This window comes from Eleutherodactylus coqui, chromosome 8, assembly GCF_035609145.1.
Source record: "Eleutherodactylus coqui strain aEleCoq1 chromosome 8, aEleCoq1.hap1, whole genome shotgun sequence".
NCBI lineage: Eukaryota > Metazoa > Chordata > Amphibia > Anura > Eleutherodactylidae > Eleutherodactylus > Eleutherodactylus coqui.
In genome coordinates, this window is record NC_089844.1 from 13,917,272 (window position 1) to 13,942,077 (window position 24,806).

Sequence of the window (24,806 nt, forward strand, 5' to 3'; positions counted from 1 at the left end):
GATAAACAATAAGTGAGCCTCACATTAGTGTCAGTAAGTAGCAGCTAGGTGAGAACGTCCGCACCTTGAGCCTCCCAGAGGCGCCGCCGCTCTCTAATCATCCCCTCAAAGACTTGTATTGAGATCTGCAGGGAAGCTGCATTCCAGAACTTGATATTTTTGCCTTATTAATCTGAACCTTGATCGCTCCTCCAAACCTCTGCGGGGCTCGCCGCCCGCATCACAACATCTGATTGGTGCATTAAAAATTGAATGAGCATAAACAATCCAGCTGCGCGGTGCGTGGCCGGCGCCGCCGTCCTCTTTGTGTCTTCATATGTAGCAACGCATTGCACAGGACGCCTGGGACTAGGAACTGCTAATTATTGTTTTTGCTGGAGGGCGCGGATGGCGATCTCAACAGGTACCTCATGCGTAGGTTTGTGCCGTATACAAGGAGAGATGAACTGCTCCTCAACCCCTCGCGGCTTTTCTTCATCAGTTCGTGGAGCAGAGGATATTGTCAGAAATGTGGAGATTAAACTGTTCTGATCAGCGCTGCGATGGGAACAAATTTTCCGTAATGAGATTTAAAGAGATTTTGCAATTGTTGGATAACAGCAGGTCAACGTGGAGGTTTATTCTAGATTTTGTTCCACTGATTGATTTGTCACGGTCATCAGACTGGAAGAGCATGCTGGAAGTTGTAGTTCTGTAAAAGGCACAGCGCGGACCGCTTGTCACACGTTGGGGTTGGCACCTTAGGAGGATTATTTCACAACGACGGCCCTACACCTCATGCTAGAGGAAAACATGCCGGGCTTCATAGAGTAACGAGGCGATTGCAGGGAGGATAAGACGGAATAGTTACCTGAAACGCACAAGAAGACACGTCATAGTGAGCAGCGGCCGCCCTGACGGACAGAGGAAGCCTTCGTATTAACAAGAAGACCCGTCATAGTGAGCAGCGGCCGCCCTGACGGACAGAGGAAGCCTCCGTATCAACAAGAAGACCCGTCATAGTGAGCAGCGGCCGGCCTAATGGACAGACGAAGCCTCCGTATCAACAAGAAGACCCGTCATAGGGAGCAGCGGCCGCCCTGACGGACAGATGAAGCCTCCGTATCAACAAGAAGACCTGTCATAGTGAGCAGCGGCCGCCCTGACGGACAGAGGAAGCCTCCGTATCAACAAAAAGACCCGTCATAGTGAGCAGCGGCCGCTCTGACGGACAGAGGAAGCCTCTGTATCAACAAGAAGACCCGTTATAGTGAGCAGCGGCCGCCCTGACGGACAGACGAAGCCTCCGTATCAACAAGAAGACCCGTCATAGTGAGCAGCGGCCGCTCTGACGGACAGAGGAAGCCTCCGTATCAACAAGAAGACCCGTCATAGTGAGCAGCGGCTGCCCTGACGGACAGAGGAAGCCTCCGTATCAACAAGAAGACCCGTCATAGTGAGCAGCGGCCGCTCTGATGGACAGAGGAAGCCTGCGTATCAACAAGAAGACCCGTCATAGTGAGCAGCGGCCGCCCTGACAGACAGAGGAAGCCTGCGTATCAACAAGAAGACCCGTCATAGTGAGCAGCGGCCGCCCTGACAGACAGAGGAAGCCTGCGTATCAACAAGAAGACCTGTCATAGTGAGCAGCGGCCGCCCTGACGGACAGAGGAAGCCTGCGTATCAACAAGAAGACCCGTCATAGTGAGCAGCGGCCGGCCTAATGGACAGACAAAGCCTCCGTATCAGCAAGAAGAAGATGAACAGAAGGCAAGAGACCTGGAGGACTTGAGAAGGCATCATGGTTCATTCCGTATCGGCGCCTACATTATTGTCCTCTCAACCCCTCCTGGTCTCTTGTCTTCTGTCCAGCGTGCCAACACCCTCGTCTTTTTTTTGTTCCTTGGGGGGGGTCCAAGCTGACATCATCACGCTGGCGCCAGGCCACGTAATGCACATGTGCAGTGTCATTCTGCTCTTTCCACCAAGGAAGAGACATCTTCCCTTTGTCTGTACTGATTGGCTGGTTGAGTGGTCAATCAGGAATCTCTTGTGGGGTATTTAAACGGGTTCTTCCTTGCAGAGGCTACCAGTTATACTCTTTGTGTACTAGTCATTGCTTAGTGTTTAGTAGCCAGTGGTCAGTTGCACTTGTTTTTCTCTGACTTGGACTTTGCCTCTTTCCAGCAGTTGGGTTGCCCTTTGCAGGGTAGTTGCCCTGCTTAGTAGCGGGTCCAGTTGGGCAGTTCAAACATTTTCCGTATTTACCATTGTCAGTTTTTGCCTCCTATATCTGGCTTACGTTTTCCTGTATACTCAGCGCTCAGTCTGTGGTCGTGTCTAGTTCCTTAGCTTTTTGCCATCTATTGCGCAGACAGACTTTAACAGACGTCACAAGTGGATTCTTCTTGCTAGCTGATTCCCTTATTCAGATTAAAGAATGTAGGGCCCATTCACCGCTGCATGAAAAGATCCATTTGTGACTTCTGGCGCAGATCTGGCAGAAAATATCAGATAAAATAGCACAGCATGTGGCACTACTTCATTCTGTAAAATGCCAGTCGGAATACTGAGGGTCCCCAGTACAGTCAGTGGGGTCAGTTGGGCTCTGGCATGTGCCAGATCCAGCGGTTCCGTCATCTTCATTGTTCAGTCCCAAGCCAAACAACAGAAGTTTACCGAAGCTCCAGGTGTGGGTGTGAATGGGGTCTGATATTGCTTTTAAAAGTACATATAAATCAATCACTCCCCCGAATATATGCCACGTACTCATATGATTGAAGATGCTCCACAGCGCGCTCATGTGATTGCACTATCTCCTGCATTGTGTTGTTTCTTATCCTGAAGATATGCCACATTCCCAGCGCTGAGAATACTAAACATCACTGATCATGTGACACTTTCAGCCCCACCCCCGAGGAAGGGTCATACGTGGCTGCAGTGGGAAAAAACAAAAGAAATCCACAACATTCATAGCACTGTATTGTGGTTGGGAGTTTAATCCCATCTACGGGCTGCAGAGAAAATCTTCAGCGTAAATTGACATGCGTTGCAAATTTTATATCCACGGCATTAATGCGCCAGCTCTGCACTACAAATTTCACTGCTTCAAATGAATGGGTGGAATCCATGGTGAATCTGCTGCAAAATCTGCGCCACTTATTGCAGATTTTCCTTTGTGGATCTGCTGTGGCTTTTTTGCTGCAGAAGAGCCGCAAAGAATCTGCCCTGTGTGAACATACCCTGAGGCCATCTTCAATTAAATCCACAGTATTTACAATGTGGATGAGATGTTTAAAATCTTGTCCACACACTACGGAAAAAAATCATCACTAAATCAGCGTGAAAACTGATCTGATGTGCAGAATTTAAATCCGCAGCATCCCAATTTTAACAGGTCAAAATTTGCACCAAAATCTGCAGAAAATCCACAATAGTAGCTGCAGATTTGGAGAGCAGAATATCTGCACGGAAAGTACAAAGGAAATCCGCAGCAAAATACACAACAGATCTAGAACAGATCTACAACTGATCTCCAACAGATCTCCAACAGATCTACAACTGATCTACAACTGATCTACAACTGATCTACAACTGATCTACAACAGATCTACAACTGATCTACAACAGATCTAGAACTGATCTCCAACAGATCTACAACTGATCTTCAACTGATCTACAACAGATCTACAACTGATCTACAACAGATCTACAACTGATCTACAACTGATCTACAACAGATCTAGAACTGATCTCCAACAGATCTACAACTGATCTTCAACTGATCTACAACAGATCTACAACTGATCTACAACAGAAGATGGGGATCTTCAAAGCGGATTTTACCCATTACAAAACACTACAGATTTTTGTCCACAAAATCTGCAGAAACCCATGGCGGATCCCCCGTGTGGCCACGGCCTGAGGGGGCGCTCACACGTAGAGGATTTGCTGCTGACTTTTTGCAGTTGAAAAATCCACAGTAAAGTCGCACCAAAATCTGCACCACTTGGTTTGGGGTTCGGTCACAGATTTTGGTGCCTCAAATTTCACACCTACAATTAAAATCATATTAACCCCTTGAGTGGCACGCCTGGAAATTTTCCGGGACGAGCTCCACTGCTCATAGCGACATAGCCCGGAAGATTTACGGGCTATGTATCACTATTATGTGGGAGCTGCAGAGCACAATGCCACAAGCTGTGACAGTGTGCTCTGCCTGCACAGACCCACAGAGAACAAAGCAAGGGCTTTGAAAAACCAGCAGAAGATATAGCCGATTTGCCAGCAATCTCCTGCTTTGTTTACAGGTTGCCATAGAGACCATCGGCTTGTCAGAAGCAAGCCGATGGTCTCTGTGGCAGGGAGAGCTTGGTGCTTGGCTGTCAGAGGAGAGCTAGGTACCTGCTCTTACAGCAGAGATCAGAGAGAACCTCTGATCTCTGCTGTGTTAACCCTTTACATGCGGCAGTCTATGTGACTGCAGCATGTAAAGGGCTGTCACTGCAGAATGTAAAGGGCTGTCACCATAGGACCCCCGGAATGTGACCAGGGGGTCCCGATGGGTCCCTGTGGAAGTCCCCTAAAGGGACAAAAAATTAAAATAAAAAAAAAAGTTAAAAAATTATAAAAAAATAATAAAAACACTTGTCTCCCTTTACTTTGTAAAAAAATCAAAAATACAATCACACATGTGGTGTCCATGTGCGTCGTAATGACCCAGAGAAGGAAGTTAATACATTATTTAACCCCTAATGACATGGCCCCTTTTTTTCTTTTTTCCCCATTTCTTTTTTTCCTCCCCCCTGTTTAAAAAAATCACAACTTGTCCCGCAAAAAACAAGCTCTTATACGGCCATGTCAATGGAAAAATGAAAAAGTTATGGCTCTTGAGACGCAACTGCAAAACTAGTTGAAATTCAATGATTAGACCATTTTAAAAAACCTGCCCTGGTGGGCACGACAGGGTGGTAGGAAACCCGCCACTCAAGGGGTTAAACGGTTAAAATCTGCCTCAGATCCGCATCACAACTTTACCAAATGGGATGTGGATTTTGGTGCAGATCTGCTGTGGATTTTTTCAGCTGTGCAAAAACCGCAGCAACTCAGCTAAGTGTGAACGCAGCCTACAGATGCCGGAGTTGCAGCGATCTCCGCCGGCTTCTGACTCTTGCAGCCCGGCTTATTGCACACATATACCGCTCTTAAGATGATTCTTTACCAGGACGAGATTGCAGACGTCTTGTCAATATTTCTTCTCCTTGAAGCGCCACTACCTGGAAAGCTTTTGAAATTGATCATGGGGGGCTTCCAAAAATGACTCCTGCCCTCCCTCAGTTACGTCAGTGCATCCTCTGTTTTGTGTTGGTGACTTTCCAGTGCAACTTTGCATTTTCAGTAAATTCACTCCCCGGTGATTCCACCAACCAGCCGCCAATATGGCAGTGCCAGCACGTGCCGGCGAAAGGGGCTTATTTTTCGTGAAATTGAACCATACAGACATATGTAAGATTTGATGCTGAATTCTGATGACACGGAGAGTACGTGGAAGAATCAGGAATGCTTTGAAAAGGAAAAAAAAGTTGCAGAAGCAAGTTTCAGAGCGGGAACATGAATGCACATTTCTCATACAGATTGCCTACATCTGGAGCGCTGAATACATTTCAGTGGTTGAATATTTGGAGAAAAAGGTATTTTCCTTAAGCATCATTAATGAGTTCTGTAACTGATATTTCAGGACTTTTACCGGGGCTTGAATATTTTAATAAAGGTTAAACCGCTGTGCATCTCTGACATATTGTGGCAATCTTGAAGTCTGCGGCAACCTTGGAGGGTTATTTTTTTCACTTAAATTCATGTATTTTGGGTTGACGATCATTTTTGCAATAGGATTAAAGGGGTTGTCCCGCGCCGAAACGGTTTTTTTTTTTTTAACCCCCCCCCCCCCCCCGTTCGGCGCGAGACAACCCCGATGCAGGGGTTAAAAAAACAAACCGGAGAGTGCTTACCTGAATCCCGGCGGTCCGGCGTCTTCATACTCACCTGCTGAAGATGGCCGCCGGGGTCTGCTCCCTCCGTGGACCGCAGCTCTTCTGTGCGGTCCATTGCCGATTCCAGCCTCCTGATTGGCTGGAATCGGCACGTGACGGGGCGGAGCTACACGGAGGCGGCATTCTGCACGAGCGGCCCCATTGAAGACAGCAGAAGACCCGGACTGGCTAATTTGGCCATTAGACGCCGAAAATTAGTCGGCACCATGGAGACGAGGACACCAGCAACGGAGCAGGTAAGTATAAAACTTTTGATAACTTCTGTATGGCTCATAATTAATGCACAATGTACATTACAAAGTGCATTATTATGGCCATACAGAAGTGTATAGACCCACTTGCTGCCGCGGGACAACCCCTTTAAATTAAAAATGTTGCAGTATTTGTCTTCTGCAGCTTCTACATATCACTGTATGTACACACTGCAGTCTAAGTGTTAGTAGGAGGTCTGAGGAACAGGGCTGACAGTGCAGATACAGAAACGAAGGTCCAGGCAAAGGTTTGAGGAAGGAGGTGAGCATAGTCTGATAAACTGAGCTGAGGTCAGGGAGCACAGAGGTCAAATCATCAGAGTCAAAGCGGGAGTCAAAACTGAGATACATGAACCTGGGCTTTGTAACAATGGCTGGTATAGACCGATTGCTTAGGTATTGTCCATGCTAGGAGGATGGCTAATATAGGCAGAGATTTGTAGGGATGGGTGGGGAGTGGAATTTGGGAGTGACCTTTCCATAGCGGGAGCATGCACCCACGTTACAAGCGGCTGAGGCACTGAACGGATGAGGGGAAGTGGAGAGCAGACAGGGGACGGTGTGCAGAGGGAGTTGAGCAGCGCCCCCTGACTGCGATTCCCATGTTAGCCATATATCCGTAGAGAGCTTACTCTTCAGTCTCTGGCTCACGTTGAGTACACACTTTTTGTAAAAAAAAAAATCAAGCCCCCAGAAGAAGTTGTCGTTTTGCTGCAAGACTTGGCATGCATTTACATGTTAGCCAGATATGCAAATGATGACAGTTGAGGTGATTAGATGAATGGTCTTGGCACCGGAGGCCCTAAAAGTGGTTCCCCCCTTGGCCTATAAGAGGCTCTCGGAGGCTCCTTGTGTGTAGTGACCTCTTTTTCCACTTGTAGAACTTGTTGACCACTAGACGCCTCTACAACATGATCAATGAGATTTCGCCCCTTTAACAGAGTCTGAGAGGGACGCATTATTGAAATGGGAAGAAGCTTGCTGGTCATGTCCAGGAATTGCCACCACCTGGGCCGTTCTCATCAGACTGTTAGGGGGTGTTGGGACCAGTGGATGTGTGAGGGCACACAAGGTGAGCAGGCTCAGGACGCCCCCTACAGAGCACCAGTAGAGAGGAGTGTCTGACCAGACTGTTAGGAGGTGTTGGGACCAGTGGATGTGTGAGGGCACACAAGGTGACCGGGCTCAGGATGCCCCCTTCAGACTACCGGTAGAGAGGAGCATCTGACCAGACTGTTAGGAGGTGTTGGGACTAGTGGATGTGTGAGGGCACACAAGGTGATCGGGCTCAGGACGCCCCCTACAGACCACCAGTAGAGAGGAGTGTCTGACCAGACTGTTAGGAGGTGTTGGGACCAGTGGATGGGGACACACAAGGTGACCAGGCTCAGGACGCCCCCTACAGAGCACCAGTAGAGAGGAGCATCTGACCAGACTGTTAGGGGGTGTTGGGTCCAGTGGATATGTGAGGGCACACAAGGTGACCAGGCTCAGGACGCCCCCTACAGAGCACCAGTAGAGAGGAGCATCTGACCAGACTGTTAGGGGATGTTGGGACTAGTGGATGTGTGAGGGCACACAAGGTGACCAGGCTCAGGACGGCCCCTACAGACCACCAGTAGAAAGGAGCATCTGACCAGACTGTTAGGGGGTGTTGGGACTAGTGGATGTGTGAGGGCACACAAGGTGACCAGGCTCAAGACGCCCCCTACAGACTACCAATAGAGAGGAGCATCTGACCAGACTGTTAGGAGGTGTTGGGACCAGTGGATGTGTGAGGGCACACAAGGCGACCGGGCTCAAGACGCCCTTGATAGACTAACAGTAGAAAGGATCGTCTGATCATCCAAAAAGTATGAGTAGCTTCAACTGTTTAGTTGTCCACCATTCACAGACAGGTGGCAAGATCGTTACACCTGGTGTCCATCTGAACAATTTCCTGGAGATTGGCTGAAGGACATTTGATTTCAGGGCGCCTATTATGTGTTCTGCCTTTTACACCCAGCCACCTTTGCATCTGTTTGCAGTGGTTTAGTGAAAGATGTAACAGGACACTACGGAGTGCAACCGGGTTGTCCTCAGTGACAAATCCAGGTTGAGTTTGGGTGCTGATGACAACCATGTTCGTGTCTATAGATTTTGAGGTTAGCGCCTCAATCCTGCCTTTGCTGTTGAGCGGCACACTGCCCCCTGCTGGTGTGCTGGTCTGGGGGCATCGCATGCAACAGTCGGTCCCCCCTACGGTAGTAGTAGTATGAGGGATAATAACAGCTCAGCGATATGTTCAGGACATCCTGCAGCCACATGTGTTCCTCTCATGGCGGCTTCCAGCAGGATAATGCTCGGCCGCACACACAAGGGGGTTACAGGAGCCCCCCACAACATTGTCACACTTCTGTGGCCGCCCGGTCACCAGACTTATCACCAATAGAACATGTATGGGACCATCTGGGCCCCCAACTTCAACAGCCTACGAGTTTGTACGTTGAATTCCGTTGCGGGATCCCACATGCTGAATCGGACCCGATCGTGTGCAGCCGGCCTTAATGACACTCAGATACAGAAATTTGATATTAATAGAAACAGAAACTCAAAAATTTTGTTGCACAACATCAAAAATGTCCCCCCCCCCCCCCCCCAGAGGTGTCCCTGTGACCCCCTTTGTCACCGGACACACATGGAGCCTGGAGTTCCTGCCACACACGTTGTAGTGGATCAGATGAACTGATGCAATGGCTTCTGGGATGCCACAGATCATGGTGGGCGGTACGGGGGGCCTGTAGATCTAATCACAAGGCGTAAGGTCTGGGTATGTGGTGGGCCGAGGAAGAATTTCAGTATCGTCACCACCGGCACGGCCGATCCACCTGTTTGTTAGTCGCCCTGTCTGGTTGGGATTCCCTGTTCTGGCTGTTGCAGAAGCCGTATCTGTAGCCTCTGGGTACGGGATTGTTTCCTCATGGAAGAAGAAGGGGACGCACACTTTCATACAGGTTATAGCGCAAAACACATCCACCTTGGGGGGAGTCTCCCGGATGCTCCACATAGAATGGTGGGTTCCCCTTCCCCACATTCTGACATCATGTGTTGATAAAGCATAAAAGCGCCAATCGTAAAGCGAAGTAATGGCAGCTTTGCGCACAATATTTAGGCGTCGGGACCAGTGGCCCATCTGACAGCGATGTCTCTCGTTCTCTTAGCGCTACTTTAACCAATCATTGTAGTCAGTCGTCTATCGCAGTTTATTAAATCCGCCGCCTCTCAGGTTATCACGTTCAGTTTTGGAAACTTTTCCATTAAATCCGTAGCTGCTCGCCGTCAGTCACACGGGGGCTCGTCCGCCGCTGACGCAGGCAGGAAGGCTGAAAGCTTTCAGTAATAATGATCGATAAAAAACGAAATATTATTCATAAATGTTAAATGATAGCAGAGAAGCTATTGATTTATAGGAGCGGCCCGCCCTGATCAGACCCGGACGCGCCCCCGTAAGACCAACTCAGTTAACCCTTATATATCAGGATTGCATCCTGGTCCTCTTTGGATGAAGCCCTACATTAGTGTTCCAGACCATAACGGGTTAATCTTAGGCTCACACGAGTATGTTGGTATAGCGTATAATACACTGTACCAATCTCCCATAGGCGGCCATGTTTCCACTCACACGAATTGCGCAAAATACGTACACAAGAAAAGTCACAGCATGTTCTATCCTGGCGTGTATTACGTGCGCAAACACGCCAAGATAGTGCATGGAGGTTGGCGGCTCGCAGCCGGTACGCAATGTCATTATGTACTAGCTGTGTGCCGCGTACGTATCCCTCGTAGCCAACACACTGTATATAGTCTATAGGGAATTGTTTCAAATCATAGGGGCAGATTTATAAACACCGCCTTAACCCCTTAATGACCAGACTGATTTGTTCCTAAAGGGCCAGACACCTTTTAGCCATTTTATGCATGCGGTGGTTTATTGCCCCCGATTTCTTTCTTGCGTCACCAAAATTCTTTTTGCTTCAGTTTCCTTTTTTTGTGACATTTAGGGCTATTTTAGGACCTTTTTTTTAGCTCTATTAGGGGTCATGTGTACAAAAAGTACTTTTTTTTTTCCGGGTTGTTCATCTTTAAAAGGAGTATATATATACGCTCAAGGAAAATACAGGATCGGGTTCCCCATTTTGTTTTGGATGTTTTGCTATATCGTTTGTATAGTCTCCCGTGGACAGGAGCCCTTAAGTGGACTTGGATAGCTGCAGCTACCCAATAGTAGTAATGCCCCCTCTCAGTGGCCCTATAGGAATTGTGTGCACCAAGTAGTAATAGTGGCCCCCATTGGTCCCAATATTAATAGTGGCCCCAGGAAAAAAAAATTATGGAATAACATATAAATACTGATGGTGCCAGACTCCTCTGGCCGCTTCCAAAATAATCAGGCACAGTAAATGAATAATAGTAGCTCTAGTCCGGTCGCCACTGATTATCACAGGTTCTGACCCCTCCTGGCGGCGCCTGCACCGCGTGTGCATGGGGTGCAGTAATGCAGACACTGGGGGGAGAGTTTAGTGGTCAGAGCCTGTGATCATCAGCAGCCCCAGTGCCCCCATTAGTAATAGCGGCCCCTAGTGATAGTAGTGCCCCTGGTACCTCCAGTGGAGCAGCAACCCCACCATGATGCAGTTTACCTTCCTCTGTAGCTCCGGTCTGGACGCTGTCCCTCTGTGTCCGAATCTCGTCATCAGCCACATAAAATGACGCGGTGGGCCGGATTGACCCCCCAACCTTTTTGTTTGACACATGGGATAAAAGCGATCAAATGATCACAATACAAGTCCGCTATAGGGACTAAAAAACGAAGAATAAGTGGAAAAAAATGTTCATTGATGTAAAAAAGGAAACTAAAAGCTAAAAAGAAAACTTCCCCATATTTATAATAAAAAATCAAAAGCAAGAAAAACCCAAACATTTCATACTGCTGCCTCAGTAAACGTCTGATACACCAAAATAACGTGTTACTTACCGCGCGGTGAACGTCACCAGGAAGAGAACGCGCCAGAATTATTTATGGTCCAAGAAAAAATGTAATAAAAAGTGATCAAAAATCATATGTCCTCCAAATAGGACCAATAGAAACAGCAGATCATTCCACCCCCAAAAAAACCCCCGCCCTCTTACAGCCCCGACGGCGGAAAGATAAAGCAGTCCTGCCTGTCAGAAGATCGCGGCAAAATATTTATTTTAAAGATATTTTACTTTTTTAAAGCAGTGCTAATGAAAAATAAATACATCTGGTGTCATAATCGCACGGACCCCCAAATAAAGTCATCGTGTCATTACTGCCAAGACAAGACCCCCCAAAGATGGCGAAACTGTGGGCTTTTACTTCACTTAGAAAGGGCTCATTCACACGGGCGTATGCGTCCTACACTGTGTACGCATTACAGCCCATACGCTGTGTTGGCAGGGAGCCGGCAGGGACTGCGTAGGGCGGCGATTGCGAGATGCGCAGTGTCATTTATTTTTCTTTTATTCCCCAATCTGTTCAGAGCGGGATATGTATTTTTACGTATTTGTATGGACAGCGTCTAGTATGTCGCCATTTCAAAGGTTGCATATGATATGTGGAAAAATAGCGCATGATGCGCTTTATTTCTCTTGGGTGTCGATATGCGGTGCGCACATGTAGGTGTGAATGGAAGAATGAAGATCCATTGACTTTCATTGCCCCCATTCACCGTGTCTTATGCAGTGTAAATATGCGTGCGCAATACGCGGTGACAATACGTCCGTGTGAATCAACCCACATTTTTCCAAGATTTCCAGCGCATTATATGGGGCTTTAAAAAGTGCCACTAAAAATGACAACTCTTCCTACAAAGAGGAAGCCCCCAGACAGCTGCGTCAATGGAAAAATAGGAGACTTTTTTTTAAACTGGGAAAATAAAAAATGAAAAAAAAAAAGGCCGTGTCGTTAAGGGGTTCTGTCACTAAAAAAGAAAAATTCTATACTTATCTATTCCTCTCCCCTTAGTCTACTTACCAGATCTTCACCTCCCTTATCTTCTCCTGTCTCCTGCAGTCCGGGGCTCACTTCACCTCCAGCTGCCTAATTCTTCTCCTTCCTGTGAGTTTACGTGCATTGGTTGGCAGTCTTCTGCTTGCCAACCAATGTACGTTATGTCACAGCCCACAGGCCAGCAGGAGGACTGCCTATCTTCTTCAGAGATTGCTCATGCAAGCTGTCTCTGTAATAGATTACAATTCCTTCCTAGGCAGTGAAGCTACAGCACAGGGATGTGACCTTCACTGACCCCATCGGAAGGAATTTGAGGAATGCAGCCTTCATAACAAGCTGCCCAGTGTGCGTTGAGGTGAGCCAGGACATTGCAAAAGCTCATCTAAGAGAAGATATACTAAGGAAAATGACAGGAAAGGAATAGGTAAGTATAGTTTTTTTTTTTTTGAAATGACAAAACCCCTTTAAGATTGATGGTGATGTAAAGGTGCTGGGGCTCTGATGTGACTTGCTGGCAAGTTCTGATTCAGAAAGAGAGTGGAGCCAATGATTTTCATTAAAGACTGTGGCTTATATGCCAAGGCATAACTACAAGGGGTGCAGGGGATGCGGTTGCACTCGGGCCCAGGAGCCTTAGGGGGCCCATAAGGCCTCTCTTCTCCATATAGGGAGCCCATGACTATGGATAAAGCATTATAGTTGGGGCCCTGTTACAGGTTTTGCATTGAGGCCCAGGAGCTTCAAGTTCTGCCTCTGATTGAACCGGCAGGATTCCCTAATCCTGGACTCTCAAGGTGCTTTTACACGGGCCGATAATCGCCTGGATTCCTAAAATGCAACGGGAATGTGAATGATTATCGCTCAGTGTAAATGCTGCTCCGAACAACAAGTGAGAAGTCGCTCGCTTCTCGTACATCATTCAGTTTCTGCATTTTTAAAAACCGACACTTATGAATGACTGCCTGCTTACTGAGAATGGAGGTGGTGGGCCAGAAGGGTCCGCGGCTGCTCCGCCTCCATTCACTGGCTATAATCATGCCTGTGTAAAAGCACTATTAATAACAGCCCCCACAGAGCCGTGTCCCCCATCACAACCCCCCTTCCGAGCCATGTCTACCCCCATCACAATCCCCCTTCCGAGCAATATCTACGCCCCATCACAACCCCCCTTTCGAGCAATGTCTACCCCCCATCACAATCCCCCTTCCGAGCAATGTCTACCCCCCATCACAACCCCCCTTCCGAGCAATGTCTACGCCCCATCACAACCCCCCTTCCAAGCTATGTCTACCCCCCATCACAATCCCCCTTCCGAGCAATATCTACGCCCCATCACAATCCCCCTTCCGAGCAATATCTACGCCCCATCACAACCCCCCTTCCGAGCAATGTCTACCCCCCATCACAACCCCCCTTCCGAGCAATGTCTACCCCCCATCACAACCCCCCTTCCGAGCAATATCTACGCCCCATCACAACCCCCCTTCCGAGCAATGTCTACCCCCCATCACAACCCCCCTTCCAAGCTATGTCTACCCACATCACAACCCCCCTTCCAAGCTATGTCTACCCCCACCATTGCAATCTGTCCTGCCCCTTCCAGTACTGCTGCCCTACAGCCCGCTCCTCCATCGCAGCACATTGATTACTGAGCGCTGTATGCCAATGATCGCTTTACTCCGCTGTGAAGGAAAGCACTCATTGGCTCATACAGCTGCCGTCAAACAGACATAGTCTGTAAGCGCTCATTATAGTCCCACCACAGCCGGCACCGGGGGTCTCCAGAAACATAGCTGGGCCGCAGGTTGTGCGCCCCTGGAAAAGGAAAAGAGGAAGCAAGGAAAAATCTAAAAACCAACAAGGTGCCTGATAAGTATCAGACAGGAGGCTGCACAGGGAAGTGAGTACAATATACAGAGGAGATGTCCACAATGTGACCGACAATCAAGTGGAGGGGGTCAGGGATGGAAAAATAATATGTTTTCACGGGAGTGGCCCTTTAAGAGTTACAATGTTACAGCATGAATAATAATATCATTGCTCCTCTAACAATGTTAAAGGTATTATTAAATGTCTGCAGTAGCGCCCAACGTCTCCTGACGTAAAGCAGACCAGGCCTTGAATGTCTTTTCCTCTTCTTCATAACGCTGTAGGTAAAGGCGGCAAGGCTGCCATCAAAGTGCGCCGAATTCCTGCTGCATCTAATTTATATAACAGACTCCCCATTATTACCACATCAAAACACGTCCACTAAGCTCCCATTTATTTTTGATGCAGCAAATTGTAACCAGAGCAAAGAGCAAACACATCGCTGTTTAAACAAACGGCGAAGAGTCACTCGCACACAAAGCTCTGAGAAAACATACAGAGCCTCAATGTTACCGCCGGAGATTATTTGTAGAACACCAAATATATTGTTGCAAGGATATTCATATCAATCTGCCGAGGCGCTTATTCACTGCGGGTCTGGTAGGGCTGCATGTCCATTCATTGTCAGAAGCAGTCACACCCAGAAGGAGTCGTCAGGAGCAAATGATACGTTCTGTCTGATTGTAACATTGATGTGATTACATATCAGAGCAAAAGGGTCATTTATGGTGGAGAAATGACCCCTAGTAGGGAGGCTCTAGTACCCTGTTGTACCACCTCTAGCTTGGATACAAGATGTGATACGGGGGGGGGGGCATGGAGGCTCTGTGTACCCTGTTGAGCCACCTCTAGCTTGGATACAAGATGTGATACAGGAGCATGGAGGCTCTAGTACCCTGTTGGGCCACCTCTAGCTTGGATACAAGATGTGATACAGGCAGGCATGGAGGCTCTAGTACCCTGTTGTACCCAGTCTAGTTTGGATACAAGATGTGATACAGGAGGGCATGGAGGCTCTAGGACCCTGTTGTACCGACTCTAGCTTGGATACAAGATGTGATACAGGTGGGCATGGAGGCTCTAGTACCCTGTTGTACCGCCTCTAGCTTGGATACAAGATGTGATACAGGCAGGCATGGAGGCTCTAGTACCCTGTTGGGCCACCTCTAGCTTGGATACAAGATGTGATACATACTGGCATGGAGGCTCTAGTACCCTGTTGGGCCGCCTCTAGCTTAGATACAATATGTGATATAGGTGGGCATGCAGGCTCTACTACCCTGTTGGGCCGCCTCTAGCTTGGATACAAGATGTGATATGGGAGGCATGGAGGGTCTAGTACCCTGTTGTACCTCCTCTAGCTTGGATACAAGATGTGATACAGATGGGCATGGAGGCTCCAGTACCCTGTTATAGTGCCTCTAGCTTGTATACAAAATATAATACGGGTGGGCATGGAGGCTTTAGTACCCACCTCTAGCTTGCAGCATATCTGTCCACATTTGCTGTAGCTGAGCCTCTAGATCATGCAGACTAAAAGACTGTCAAAGTTGGCATCCAAAATGGCCCGATATGTGTTTTTTGGTGATAAATCTGGTATCTGGTGGCCACAGAAGAGTGACAATGTTGTGGGGGCTTCCTGTGACCCCCTTGTGTGTGCGGCCGAGCATTATCCTGCTGGAAGCCGCCATGAGAGGAACACATGTGGCTGCAGGATGTCCTGAACATATCGCTGAGCTGTCATTGTCCCTCGCACCACTACTAGGGGGACCGACTGTTGTATGTGATGGCCCCCAGACCATCACACCAGCAGGGGGCAGTGTGCTGCTCAATAGCAGAGGCAGGATTGAGGTGCTCACCCCGAGGGCTCCAGAGGTCAGTGCCCAAACTATACCTCAATTTGTCACTGAAGACAACTGACTATTTAGTACACAATGTGCACTGCAGTGTGATTGGCCAGTGCTAATCACTTGGTCAGCACTGGCCAAACAGACAGCAGGTATAGTGCAATGGCAATCCAACACTACTACTGCATTATGGGTGATTAGGTAGTCTATCGACTGTGTCAGACATCTTGGATGGCCAAAAATAGGGCTCTGAACCAGTGAAACGAAGGGGCATTAGAGAAGAATAGCCCCCCCCCCCTCCACCCTCCAGTCCCGAGACAGAATTTTGCCCCTAAACCATAGGGATGCTTTTAAAAACAGAATTTTTGGTTAACTGAAGTTGATCCTGCAATGCGCAAAAAGTCTCATATGCTACATGGACTCATATACTTCCATATTCAAAGAGGTTTTCCCACGAAATTTAGCTCCATGTAGTCTTTGGTACAACCCACTTTATTGCTATGAGGAATGCATGGATCTGTCCATGATTGTATACACTTGTTACCAGATGGTGAGGCGTAAAGGTGCAATCGCACTGGTTAGAAGTATGTACTTAGGTTCCTGTACATGGTGCGTCACAGCCATGGGTCACGCATGTCTTTCATTGCTGTCAGGCTTATCCATACTTGCCATTGTTTGCAGTTGCAAGTACCAGTGCAGTTAGCTGTAACACGCCTGTTCTCCCCACGGCCGGGGATTCCCCATGCATTGGCTGATATATGGATGAGCACAGAAATGGATCAGGTGGATCGTATGGGTACCTAGAAGCACAAATCCCCCCCCCCCCTCCCATTTTAAGGAATGAGACCTTCCTCTTATGACTTCCCTGCTCTCTTATTATGTGATGCTTGCACCTTAATCTGTAATTCTGTAAAAATTGAAAGTGTTTTCTGGCTTCCTTAATTATTGCTAAAATTGTTCCCTTTTTTGGAAAATTTCACAAGATTTATTCAAAGATGACAACAATACACAAATGGAGAAAAAGCTTAGCAACATTTGGCAATGTGATGAAAGCGGGCGTTAAGTAATATTCCTTAAATAATTTTATTGTGAAGCTTTACATAACTTTGCTTTTAGGTTTCCAGTTTATTGAAAGGGTTTTTTTTGCATGATGCAAAGTGCACCGAGAGTATTAATAGGCTGCAGGCTCACATATATGAAGTGCTTATCCCATAGCAGGTTAAGGGAAGGGTTTGGTCATGAACTCACTAAAGTAGTGGAACATCTGGGCCACAACCGGTCTGACACTGGCTAAACCAACGTGTGGAGTCTAAGAAACCTTCCCATTCTTCACCCCTAAAGGGAATCTGCCACCATGAAATACTATAAGATGTAGATAGCAGAGAGATAAGATTACAAAGATGTAAGAAGAATATAATGCGGTCTGCAGAAACTGTAGGGCAAGGATCAGAAAAGCTAATAATGAATTGAGACTTGCAACATAGGCCAAAAGCAATAAAAAAAAGGGGGTCAAAGGCAAAAGGAAAGTCAAAGATGCTGTAGGATGTTTACAAGATGAAAATGGTGAATTGGTTAAGAATGATGTTGAGAAGACCGAACTTTTAAATTCCTATTTTGTATCTGTTTTCTCTCAGAAAGTAGATGGAACATCAACTGATCTTACCTGTACTATTGGGGAATACAAGAATACAGACTGTCTATAAGCAGAGAGATGGTGAGGGAACACTTAGCTAACTGAAATGAATTCAAGTCTCAAGATCCAGATGAATTACATCCTAGGATACTAAAGGAAGCAGCAGAGGTAATTGCTGAGCCACTCACCATAATCTTTGAAAATTCCTGAAGAACAGGAGAAGTCCCAGAAGATTGGAAAAGGGTAAATGTTGGCCCTATCTTCAAAAAGGAAAGAAGGTGGATTCAGGAAACTACAGGCCTGCGAGCCTGACTTCTATACCAGGAAAGATCTCTGAACAGATTATTAAGCATCATGTATGCAAGTACTTGGATGAAAATGGAGTAATTAACCAGAGCCAGCATGGGTTGGTAAAAAGTCATGCCAGACGGATCTATTTCCTTCTATAACAGAATCACCGACTGGGTTGCTCAGGGAAATGCAGTGGATATAATATATCTTGACTTTAGTAAAGCATTTGACAAAGTATCTCATACCATACTTATTGAAAAAATGACCAAATCTGAGATTGACAAGGAACTGTTAGGTGGATTCACAACTGGCTGAGTGATCGTACTCAGAGTGGTCATAAATGGCTGCACATCCAAGTGGAAGAATGTATCAAGTGGGGTACCGCAAGGCTCTGTCCTAGGCCCAGTGTTGTTTAACATTTTTATAAATGATCTGGAGGAGAAAATTGAGAGGAAACTGATCAAATTACACAGTGCTAGGAGGGATAGATATAGAAATGCTTGAACAGTGGGTGGTGACTAACAGAATGGTATTTTACAGAGAAATACAAAATCCTACATTTGGGCAAGAAAAATGAAAAAAATGCATACAGAATTGGAGAGATTGGGCTAAGCAAAAGAAAATGTGAAAAAGACTTGGGTATACAAATAGATCATAGACTGAACATGAGTCAACAATGTGATGCAGCAGCCAAAAAGGCAAACACAGTTCTGATTTGTATTAAGAGAAGCGTAGAGTCTAGATCACATGAGGTCATTATCCCCCTCTACTCTTCCTTAGTCAGACCTCATCTGGAATACTGTGTCCAGTTCTGGGCACCCCACTTTAAAAAAGACAGAGACAAACTGGAGAAAGTTCAGAGAAGAGTTCCCAAGATGGTGAGCGGTCTGCAAATCATGTCCTATGAGGAACAGTTAAAGGATCTGGGAATGTTTAGCTTGCAGAAGAGAAGGCTGAGAGGAGACTTAATAGCTGTCTACAAATATCTGAAGGGTTGTCACAGTGCAGAGGGATCAGCCCTATTCTCATCTGCACAAGGAAAGACTAGAAGCAATGGGATGAAACTGAAAGGGAGGAGACACAGATTAGATATTAGACAGTGAGGGTGATCAATGAGTGGAACAGGTTACCACAGGAGGTGGGGAGTTCTCCTTTAATGGAAGTCTTCAGAGGCTGGACAGACATCTGTCTGGGATGATTTAGTGATCCTGCACTGAGCAGGGGGTCGGACCCGATGACCCCGGAGGTCCCTTCCAACTCTACCATTCTAGGAGTCTATAATTACATGGTTGGAATCTCTTCTGTTATCCATACAATACAGTAGTTCATGGCCACTCTGCATGCTGACAGTTCTCCCTAACTCCGTCACAGAGGTATGGACTTCCCCAGGTCCTGGGATAATCACCAATTAACACTGGAAGTGTTGTAGAGGACACAGTAACTTGAGCTTCAGGCACGGTCCGGTGGATCATCCTCTCTTTGAATATGATATTGTATTGCAGGATTGCTGCGGGAAAACAACAGAACGCTGATGTGACATACAGGGGGGATGCAGCCAACAGTGCGGAGCAAGACTGCAGCCCTAACTACCAAGTGATGCAGTGTAATATACTCCTTTTACTAAGATTGCTCTACATAAAAGTTATAGTAGAGAATGGAGGCCAAATTGACTTTAACTTCCCTTCGGTTAAGACTTCTTACATGCTGCATATGAAGTGTTCTGAGGTTTCCGTTGGGAGGATCGCTGCCAGAAACCTCAGATGTGTTCGTTTAATGGATGCCACTTAGTGGCATCCGTCACCCACAGGCTGTCATTGGGGTGTATGGATCTACTTACCATACGCTCCAGGAGCTTTCCACATGCATAAGGTAAAAGTGCAAAATGCCCAACGGTTCCTTTACGTGAGGTGATTATTGCCCAAATCATGGCTTGAAACAGCGAATTCGGTTGATAGTCGCTCAGTATAAAGTGGCTGCCGACTGGGAACTGGGCGAGTATTCACTCACATGGCGGAGTCACTTGGGTTTTAGCAGAACGTAAAAACAAGCAACTATCGGCCGGTGTAGAAAAGGAGTCGCTCAGTCTTGGAGCAACTTCCTGTTCGCCGTGAATGGAGGCGGCAAGACAGAAGAGATTCCCAGCTCGCCTTCCTTCCATTCACTGAACCTCAGTCATTCCTATGTGAAGCGCAGCAGTGATGGTCGCTGGGAAGCCTATCCGGCACTAATGCCCCGACAGGCATCCTGTGTGATGGGAGCTTTACTTACTAAACCGGTTGAATCCAAGCTGATCGACCGGCCGGTTCCTTGCTTTATTAGATGAGTTTCGTTACAGAAGTATGTTAGAGAATTGCTGAATATGCAGTTCCCAAATATAGAAGAGAAAGTTCTGATGTCATCGTCCAGGGGACATCATGTCACAGACGCCCTACAGTTTACTTGCTGACTATGTGTTTCCTGACATTTTCCTTATTGTTTCGGATTCCTTGTGTTCTGACCCAGTTTGTCTAACTCCACCTTGAGCTGATCTCCCACTTAGTAACCTTTGCCCTTAACGCCGGATCTTACCTCCTGCTACTGATTCCTAGACCTGATGCCAGATAGCTATGACTGAACCAGATCTGCTTGGACAGGTCTCTGATCTGTAACCTGGCCATCTATTGGGCCATCTACTCAGGACTGCAACTTGGGTATTTAAAGGGCATCAGTGGAGTTTGTTCCCTCGGTGTCAGCACTGGAAGGCGCCGCTCAAGACATTGAGCAGTGCTGCTAAGTAGTCCATCCATTCTTCATTCCTTCCCACTCACCCCATTCAGCTGACGGCTGTTCCTCCTGACTCCGCTAAACACAAGTATCCTTGACTGACCATGTTTGTCTTTTCCATGAGGAATAAGCCCCTGCCAGGCTCCAATATGTCAATACTTCTTTCCCCTGACATCTGCAGTCGGGACGACAGTTGGGATGACCCCATACACATTATGTAGTTCTCTGACCCTGTGGGGTTCGGCTTGGCAATGCTTCCTTATGCAGCTCTTCTTCACAGTTTTGAAGCTTTTACTTGAAAACCATCTTGGGACCTCAAGGTGCGCTCTTCAGCAAATACTAACAGAGTCCGTTATACTGTTGACAAAGACAATGGTGTCACCCAGTTGTCAGTTTATACATTCGCTGAGCTCTTAGAACAAGTTCCAGCATTGTTATATCATGGCAAATACAAGAATTTACTAAAATGGATCTTAAAGGAGGATGGCCGAGTCCTTTCTTTACCTCTTCCTGACATGCATCATACATGCATCTTGGTTGGGTATCCGTGTATGGAGCGTGCTCAGGGCTTCAGCCCTTTCAATAATTGGCAGATGTCCGCCATCTTTTTCAACTGACACCCACCTGCAATAGCTGCAATTGGAGTTAATGCCCTGATTGACATTCAGGGGTCCCAAACAGCCCTCCTATGATGAGGTCACGAGGTGCCATCTGGGTGTCATGGTGCCTGGGTACTTCTGAAGGAGCATAGGGCTGCGATGAGTTAGTGCCTAAAAACGAGCTTGTGGCTCATCTTAATAGAACTCGTTAAGCTCCATTTGCATGGGACGACTGTTGGGCAAATGATGCTCGACACTCGTCCCTGCATGTACTCGCTCCTGTGCTGTTGCATGGGAGCGAGTACTGTTGGCTCGCAGCTGGACGGCTGGAGGAGAGATTCCTTTCCCCGCTCTCCCTCGCCCCTCTCCATTCACCTAACACAGCAGTCGTTCAGTACTGACCGCTGCTGTTTACACTGAACGATCAGCGTTCATCTTAGCTGCATAAAATCCTGAACGCTGATCATTCAATGGCCGTTGTATTATGCCTCCAGTTTCGTTGGCTGCTTCCAGTCTCACCAGCGGCCACTGGCCCACTTGACCCTGTCCCCCTCGCGGCTCTCCAGGCGCTCCGGCAGGCTTCCATGCTGGCTTCAGCATTGAAACACCATTCTCTTTTTGGTAATGTGCGTTGAATACCCAGCCTCGAGGAAGAGAATGCTGTGATTGGCTGAGGAGTGTCATGGCTCAGCCAATCACAGCCAATCATCAAGTTCCGTCTGTGATTGGCTCAGGCTGTGGTATTTAACCGACATCAGGAAGAGAATGCTGTTTCAGCGCTGAAGCTGACACAGAAGCTTGCCGGAGCGCCTGGAGAGCAGGGAGAAGGACGGGGATGCTACCTGTGAGGTGAGTAACTTTTTTTTTCATGTAGTCTAGCTAGGACTTTTTTGGGGGGAGGGCTTATGTTTCAAGCCTCTCTCACCCCCGAAAATTGAAATGTCTAGAATGAAGTCATTGGATTTACTTTGATTCCTATGGAAATAATTGCCTTTAGTTTCATTGGTTTCAAGTTTGGCCGATTGCTTTCAGACGGATTACCAACGAAACTAGAGGTTTGACTGTAGTACTAAATGTAAGCAAGCGATATAAATATGATATCGCTGTAATCATACCGACCCACAGAATAGAGATAACTTCATTTTCCCTGCACCATGAAGGAAACGTGGGGAGGAAAAAATAAAATGAGAAAACGAAAAAGGGCTGCAGCATGAAGGGGTTAAAGAGTGCCACTACGTGAACAGGAGGGGGGGGGGGGGGGGGGAGTAATTGTATTGAAGCTTTCTCTTTATTTCGCCCATTTTAGACGTTTGTTCTTTGTTCCCCCTTTTCTAATCTTAACATCAAGGTGACCAATTGCAGAGGGTATAATTGGTACTTCCTCATATTGACCCCTTTGCAATCAGCAGTGGCTGAAACTTTACAGCAGGCAGCGGGAAAGAGAACTAAGCCCAGAGTGTCTCAATCTTGGGTGTGCTACAAGACAACTAAAACATTGTGCAGCCGAGACGGAAGAAGAACTATTATAAGAATCTCTTTATTATATTTTACTCTAAATCTTTTAAGGAAGCAAAGTATGACCGCAGCCACGGGGCTTGGGGGTAACTTGTGTGAGTAGAGGGGTATTTGGCTTAGGAACATTGGTCTAAATACCTTAGAGCCCCGTGTGGCACAGAGTGTTAGGGCAGCAGAAATGAGGTCCTAAGTGCTCGCTCACGACCTGAAGGTTGCGAGTTTAATCCCCACAGGGTTCAGGTCAGAGGTGTAACTTGAAGCTCCTGGCCCCAATGCAAAACCTGTAACAGGGCCCCTAACTATAATGCTTTATCCATAGTACTGGGCTCCCTATATGGAGAAGAGAGGCCTTATGGTCCCCCTAAGGCTCCTGGGCCCGGGTGCAACCGCATCCCCTGCATCCTCTATACTTACGCCAGTGCTTCAGGTAGCGGCTCAAGGTTGACTCATCCTTACAAGGTCAGTAAAATATGCACCCAGCTTGGTGGTGGTGGTGGGGGGGGGAATAAATAAATTACCTGAATAAGTTGGCGCTATACAAATAACAAGATTTATTTAAGTAACCATACTACACGGTGACTCCATGCACTGTTAACTTGTCACACACTGATATAACTTTGTGCTAAATATGGAGGCAGCACCTGGGGTCCCCACTTTTCACCCTTTCACCCCTCCAATTGGAATTTGATCTATGTTTCTGGTTCCCGAGGCCATTTTTTGAATTAGTAGTCTCAGTTATGTGGCAGGTGATGCTACACAAGACCAAGGTGTTGTACCTGAGGGTACAAACAGAGATGAAACTGTGAGACTTAGCGGAGGTCAAGGCTGGCAGCCTAAATTTAAAGGGTATATACAGTGCTTGACTACTGACGGCTTATCTGCAGGACAGGCCACCAATAGTAGAGACCTGCCAATCAGCTGTTCATTGAACAAGTGTCTTGTACACTGAGCTGATTTCTGTATGAAGCAGATAGCTCCGTTCTCATAGCTGTGGCGAGGCATGGTATTACATGCAAACTTACCGTTGAAGTGCATGAGAACTTGTCATGTAATAGCAAGCCTGGCCACTGCAGTGAGAACAGAGCTGTCTGCTTCCTGCAGAAATCAGCTCAGTGCATGAGCAGATAAGCCCAGCAAACAGCTAATGAATGGTGGTCCCTGGCAGAAAATCTCTGCTAATCTACTATTGATTGCCTATTCTAAGGATAGACCATTAGTAATTTACAATTGGACAACTAATAATAATAATAATAATAATCTTTATTTGTATAGCGCCAACATATTCCGCAGCGCTTACATAGACGGGGGGAACACAGAAAGACAAAATACAAACAATTCCGAACCACGGTTACATATAGTAATCAGTTGATGGAAACAATAGGGGTGAGGGTCCTGCTCCAACGAGCTTACATACTACAAGTAATGGGGTGATACAGAGGGTAAAGGGGCTGGAGATGTGCACAGTATGGCGAGGTGGAGAGTGAGCGATGCTATACACATAGACAATGGTCAGACATTTAGCCGTGTGACGGCAGAAACGGTGTGACTGCAGGAGCGGTTTATGATGGCTAGCAGGGATTGCAGTCAGTAGGTCAGGGAGCATGTTATCAGGCGGAGTATAGAGGGGTTTGTTTAGGGAATGCGGTATGCCTCCCTGAAGAGGTGCGTTTTTAGAGCACGCCTGAAATTCTGCGAGTCCTGGATTGCTCGGGTAGCCTTTGGTAGTGCGTTCCAGAGGACCGGTGCTGCTCTGGAGAAGTCTTGGAGGCGGGAATGAGAAGTTCGAATGAAAGGGGCACTCAGTCTGGTTTCATTAGCAGAGCGGAGAGCCCGGGCTGGGTGATGGATTGAGATGAGGGAGGCGATATAGGGGGGCGCTGCGCTGTGGAGGGCTTTGTGGATGAAGGTAGCGAGTTTGAATTGAATTCTGTATTTAATGGGCAGCCAGTGCAGTGACTGGCACAGGACAGAGGCGTCCGAGTAGCGGCTGGACAGGAAG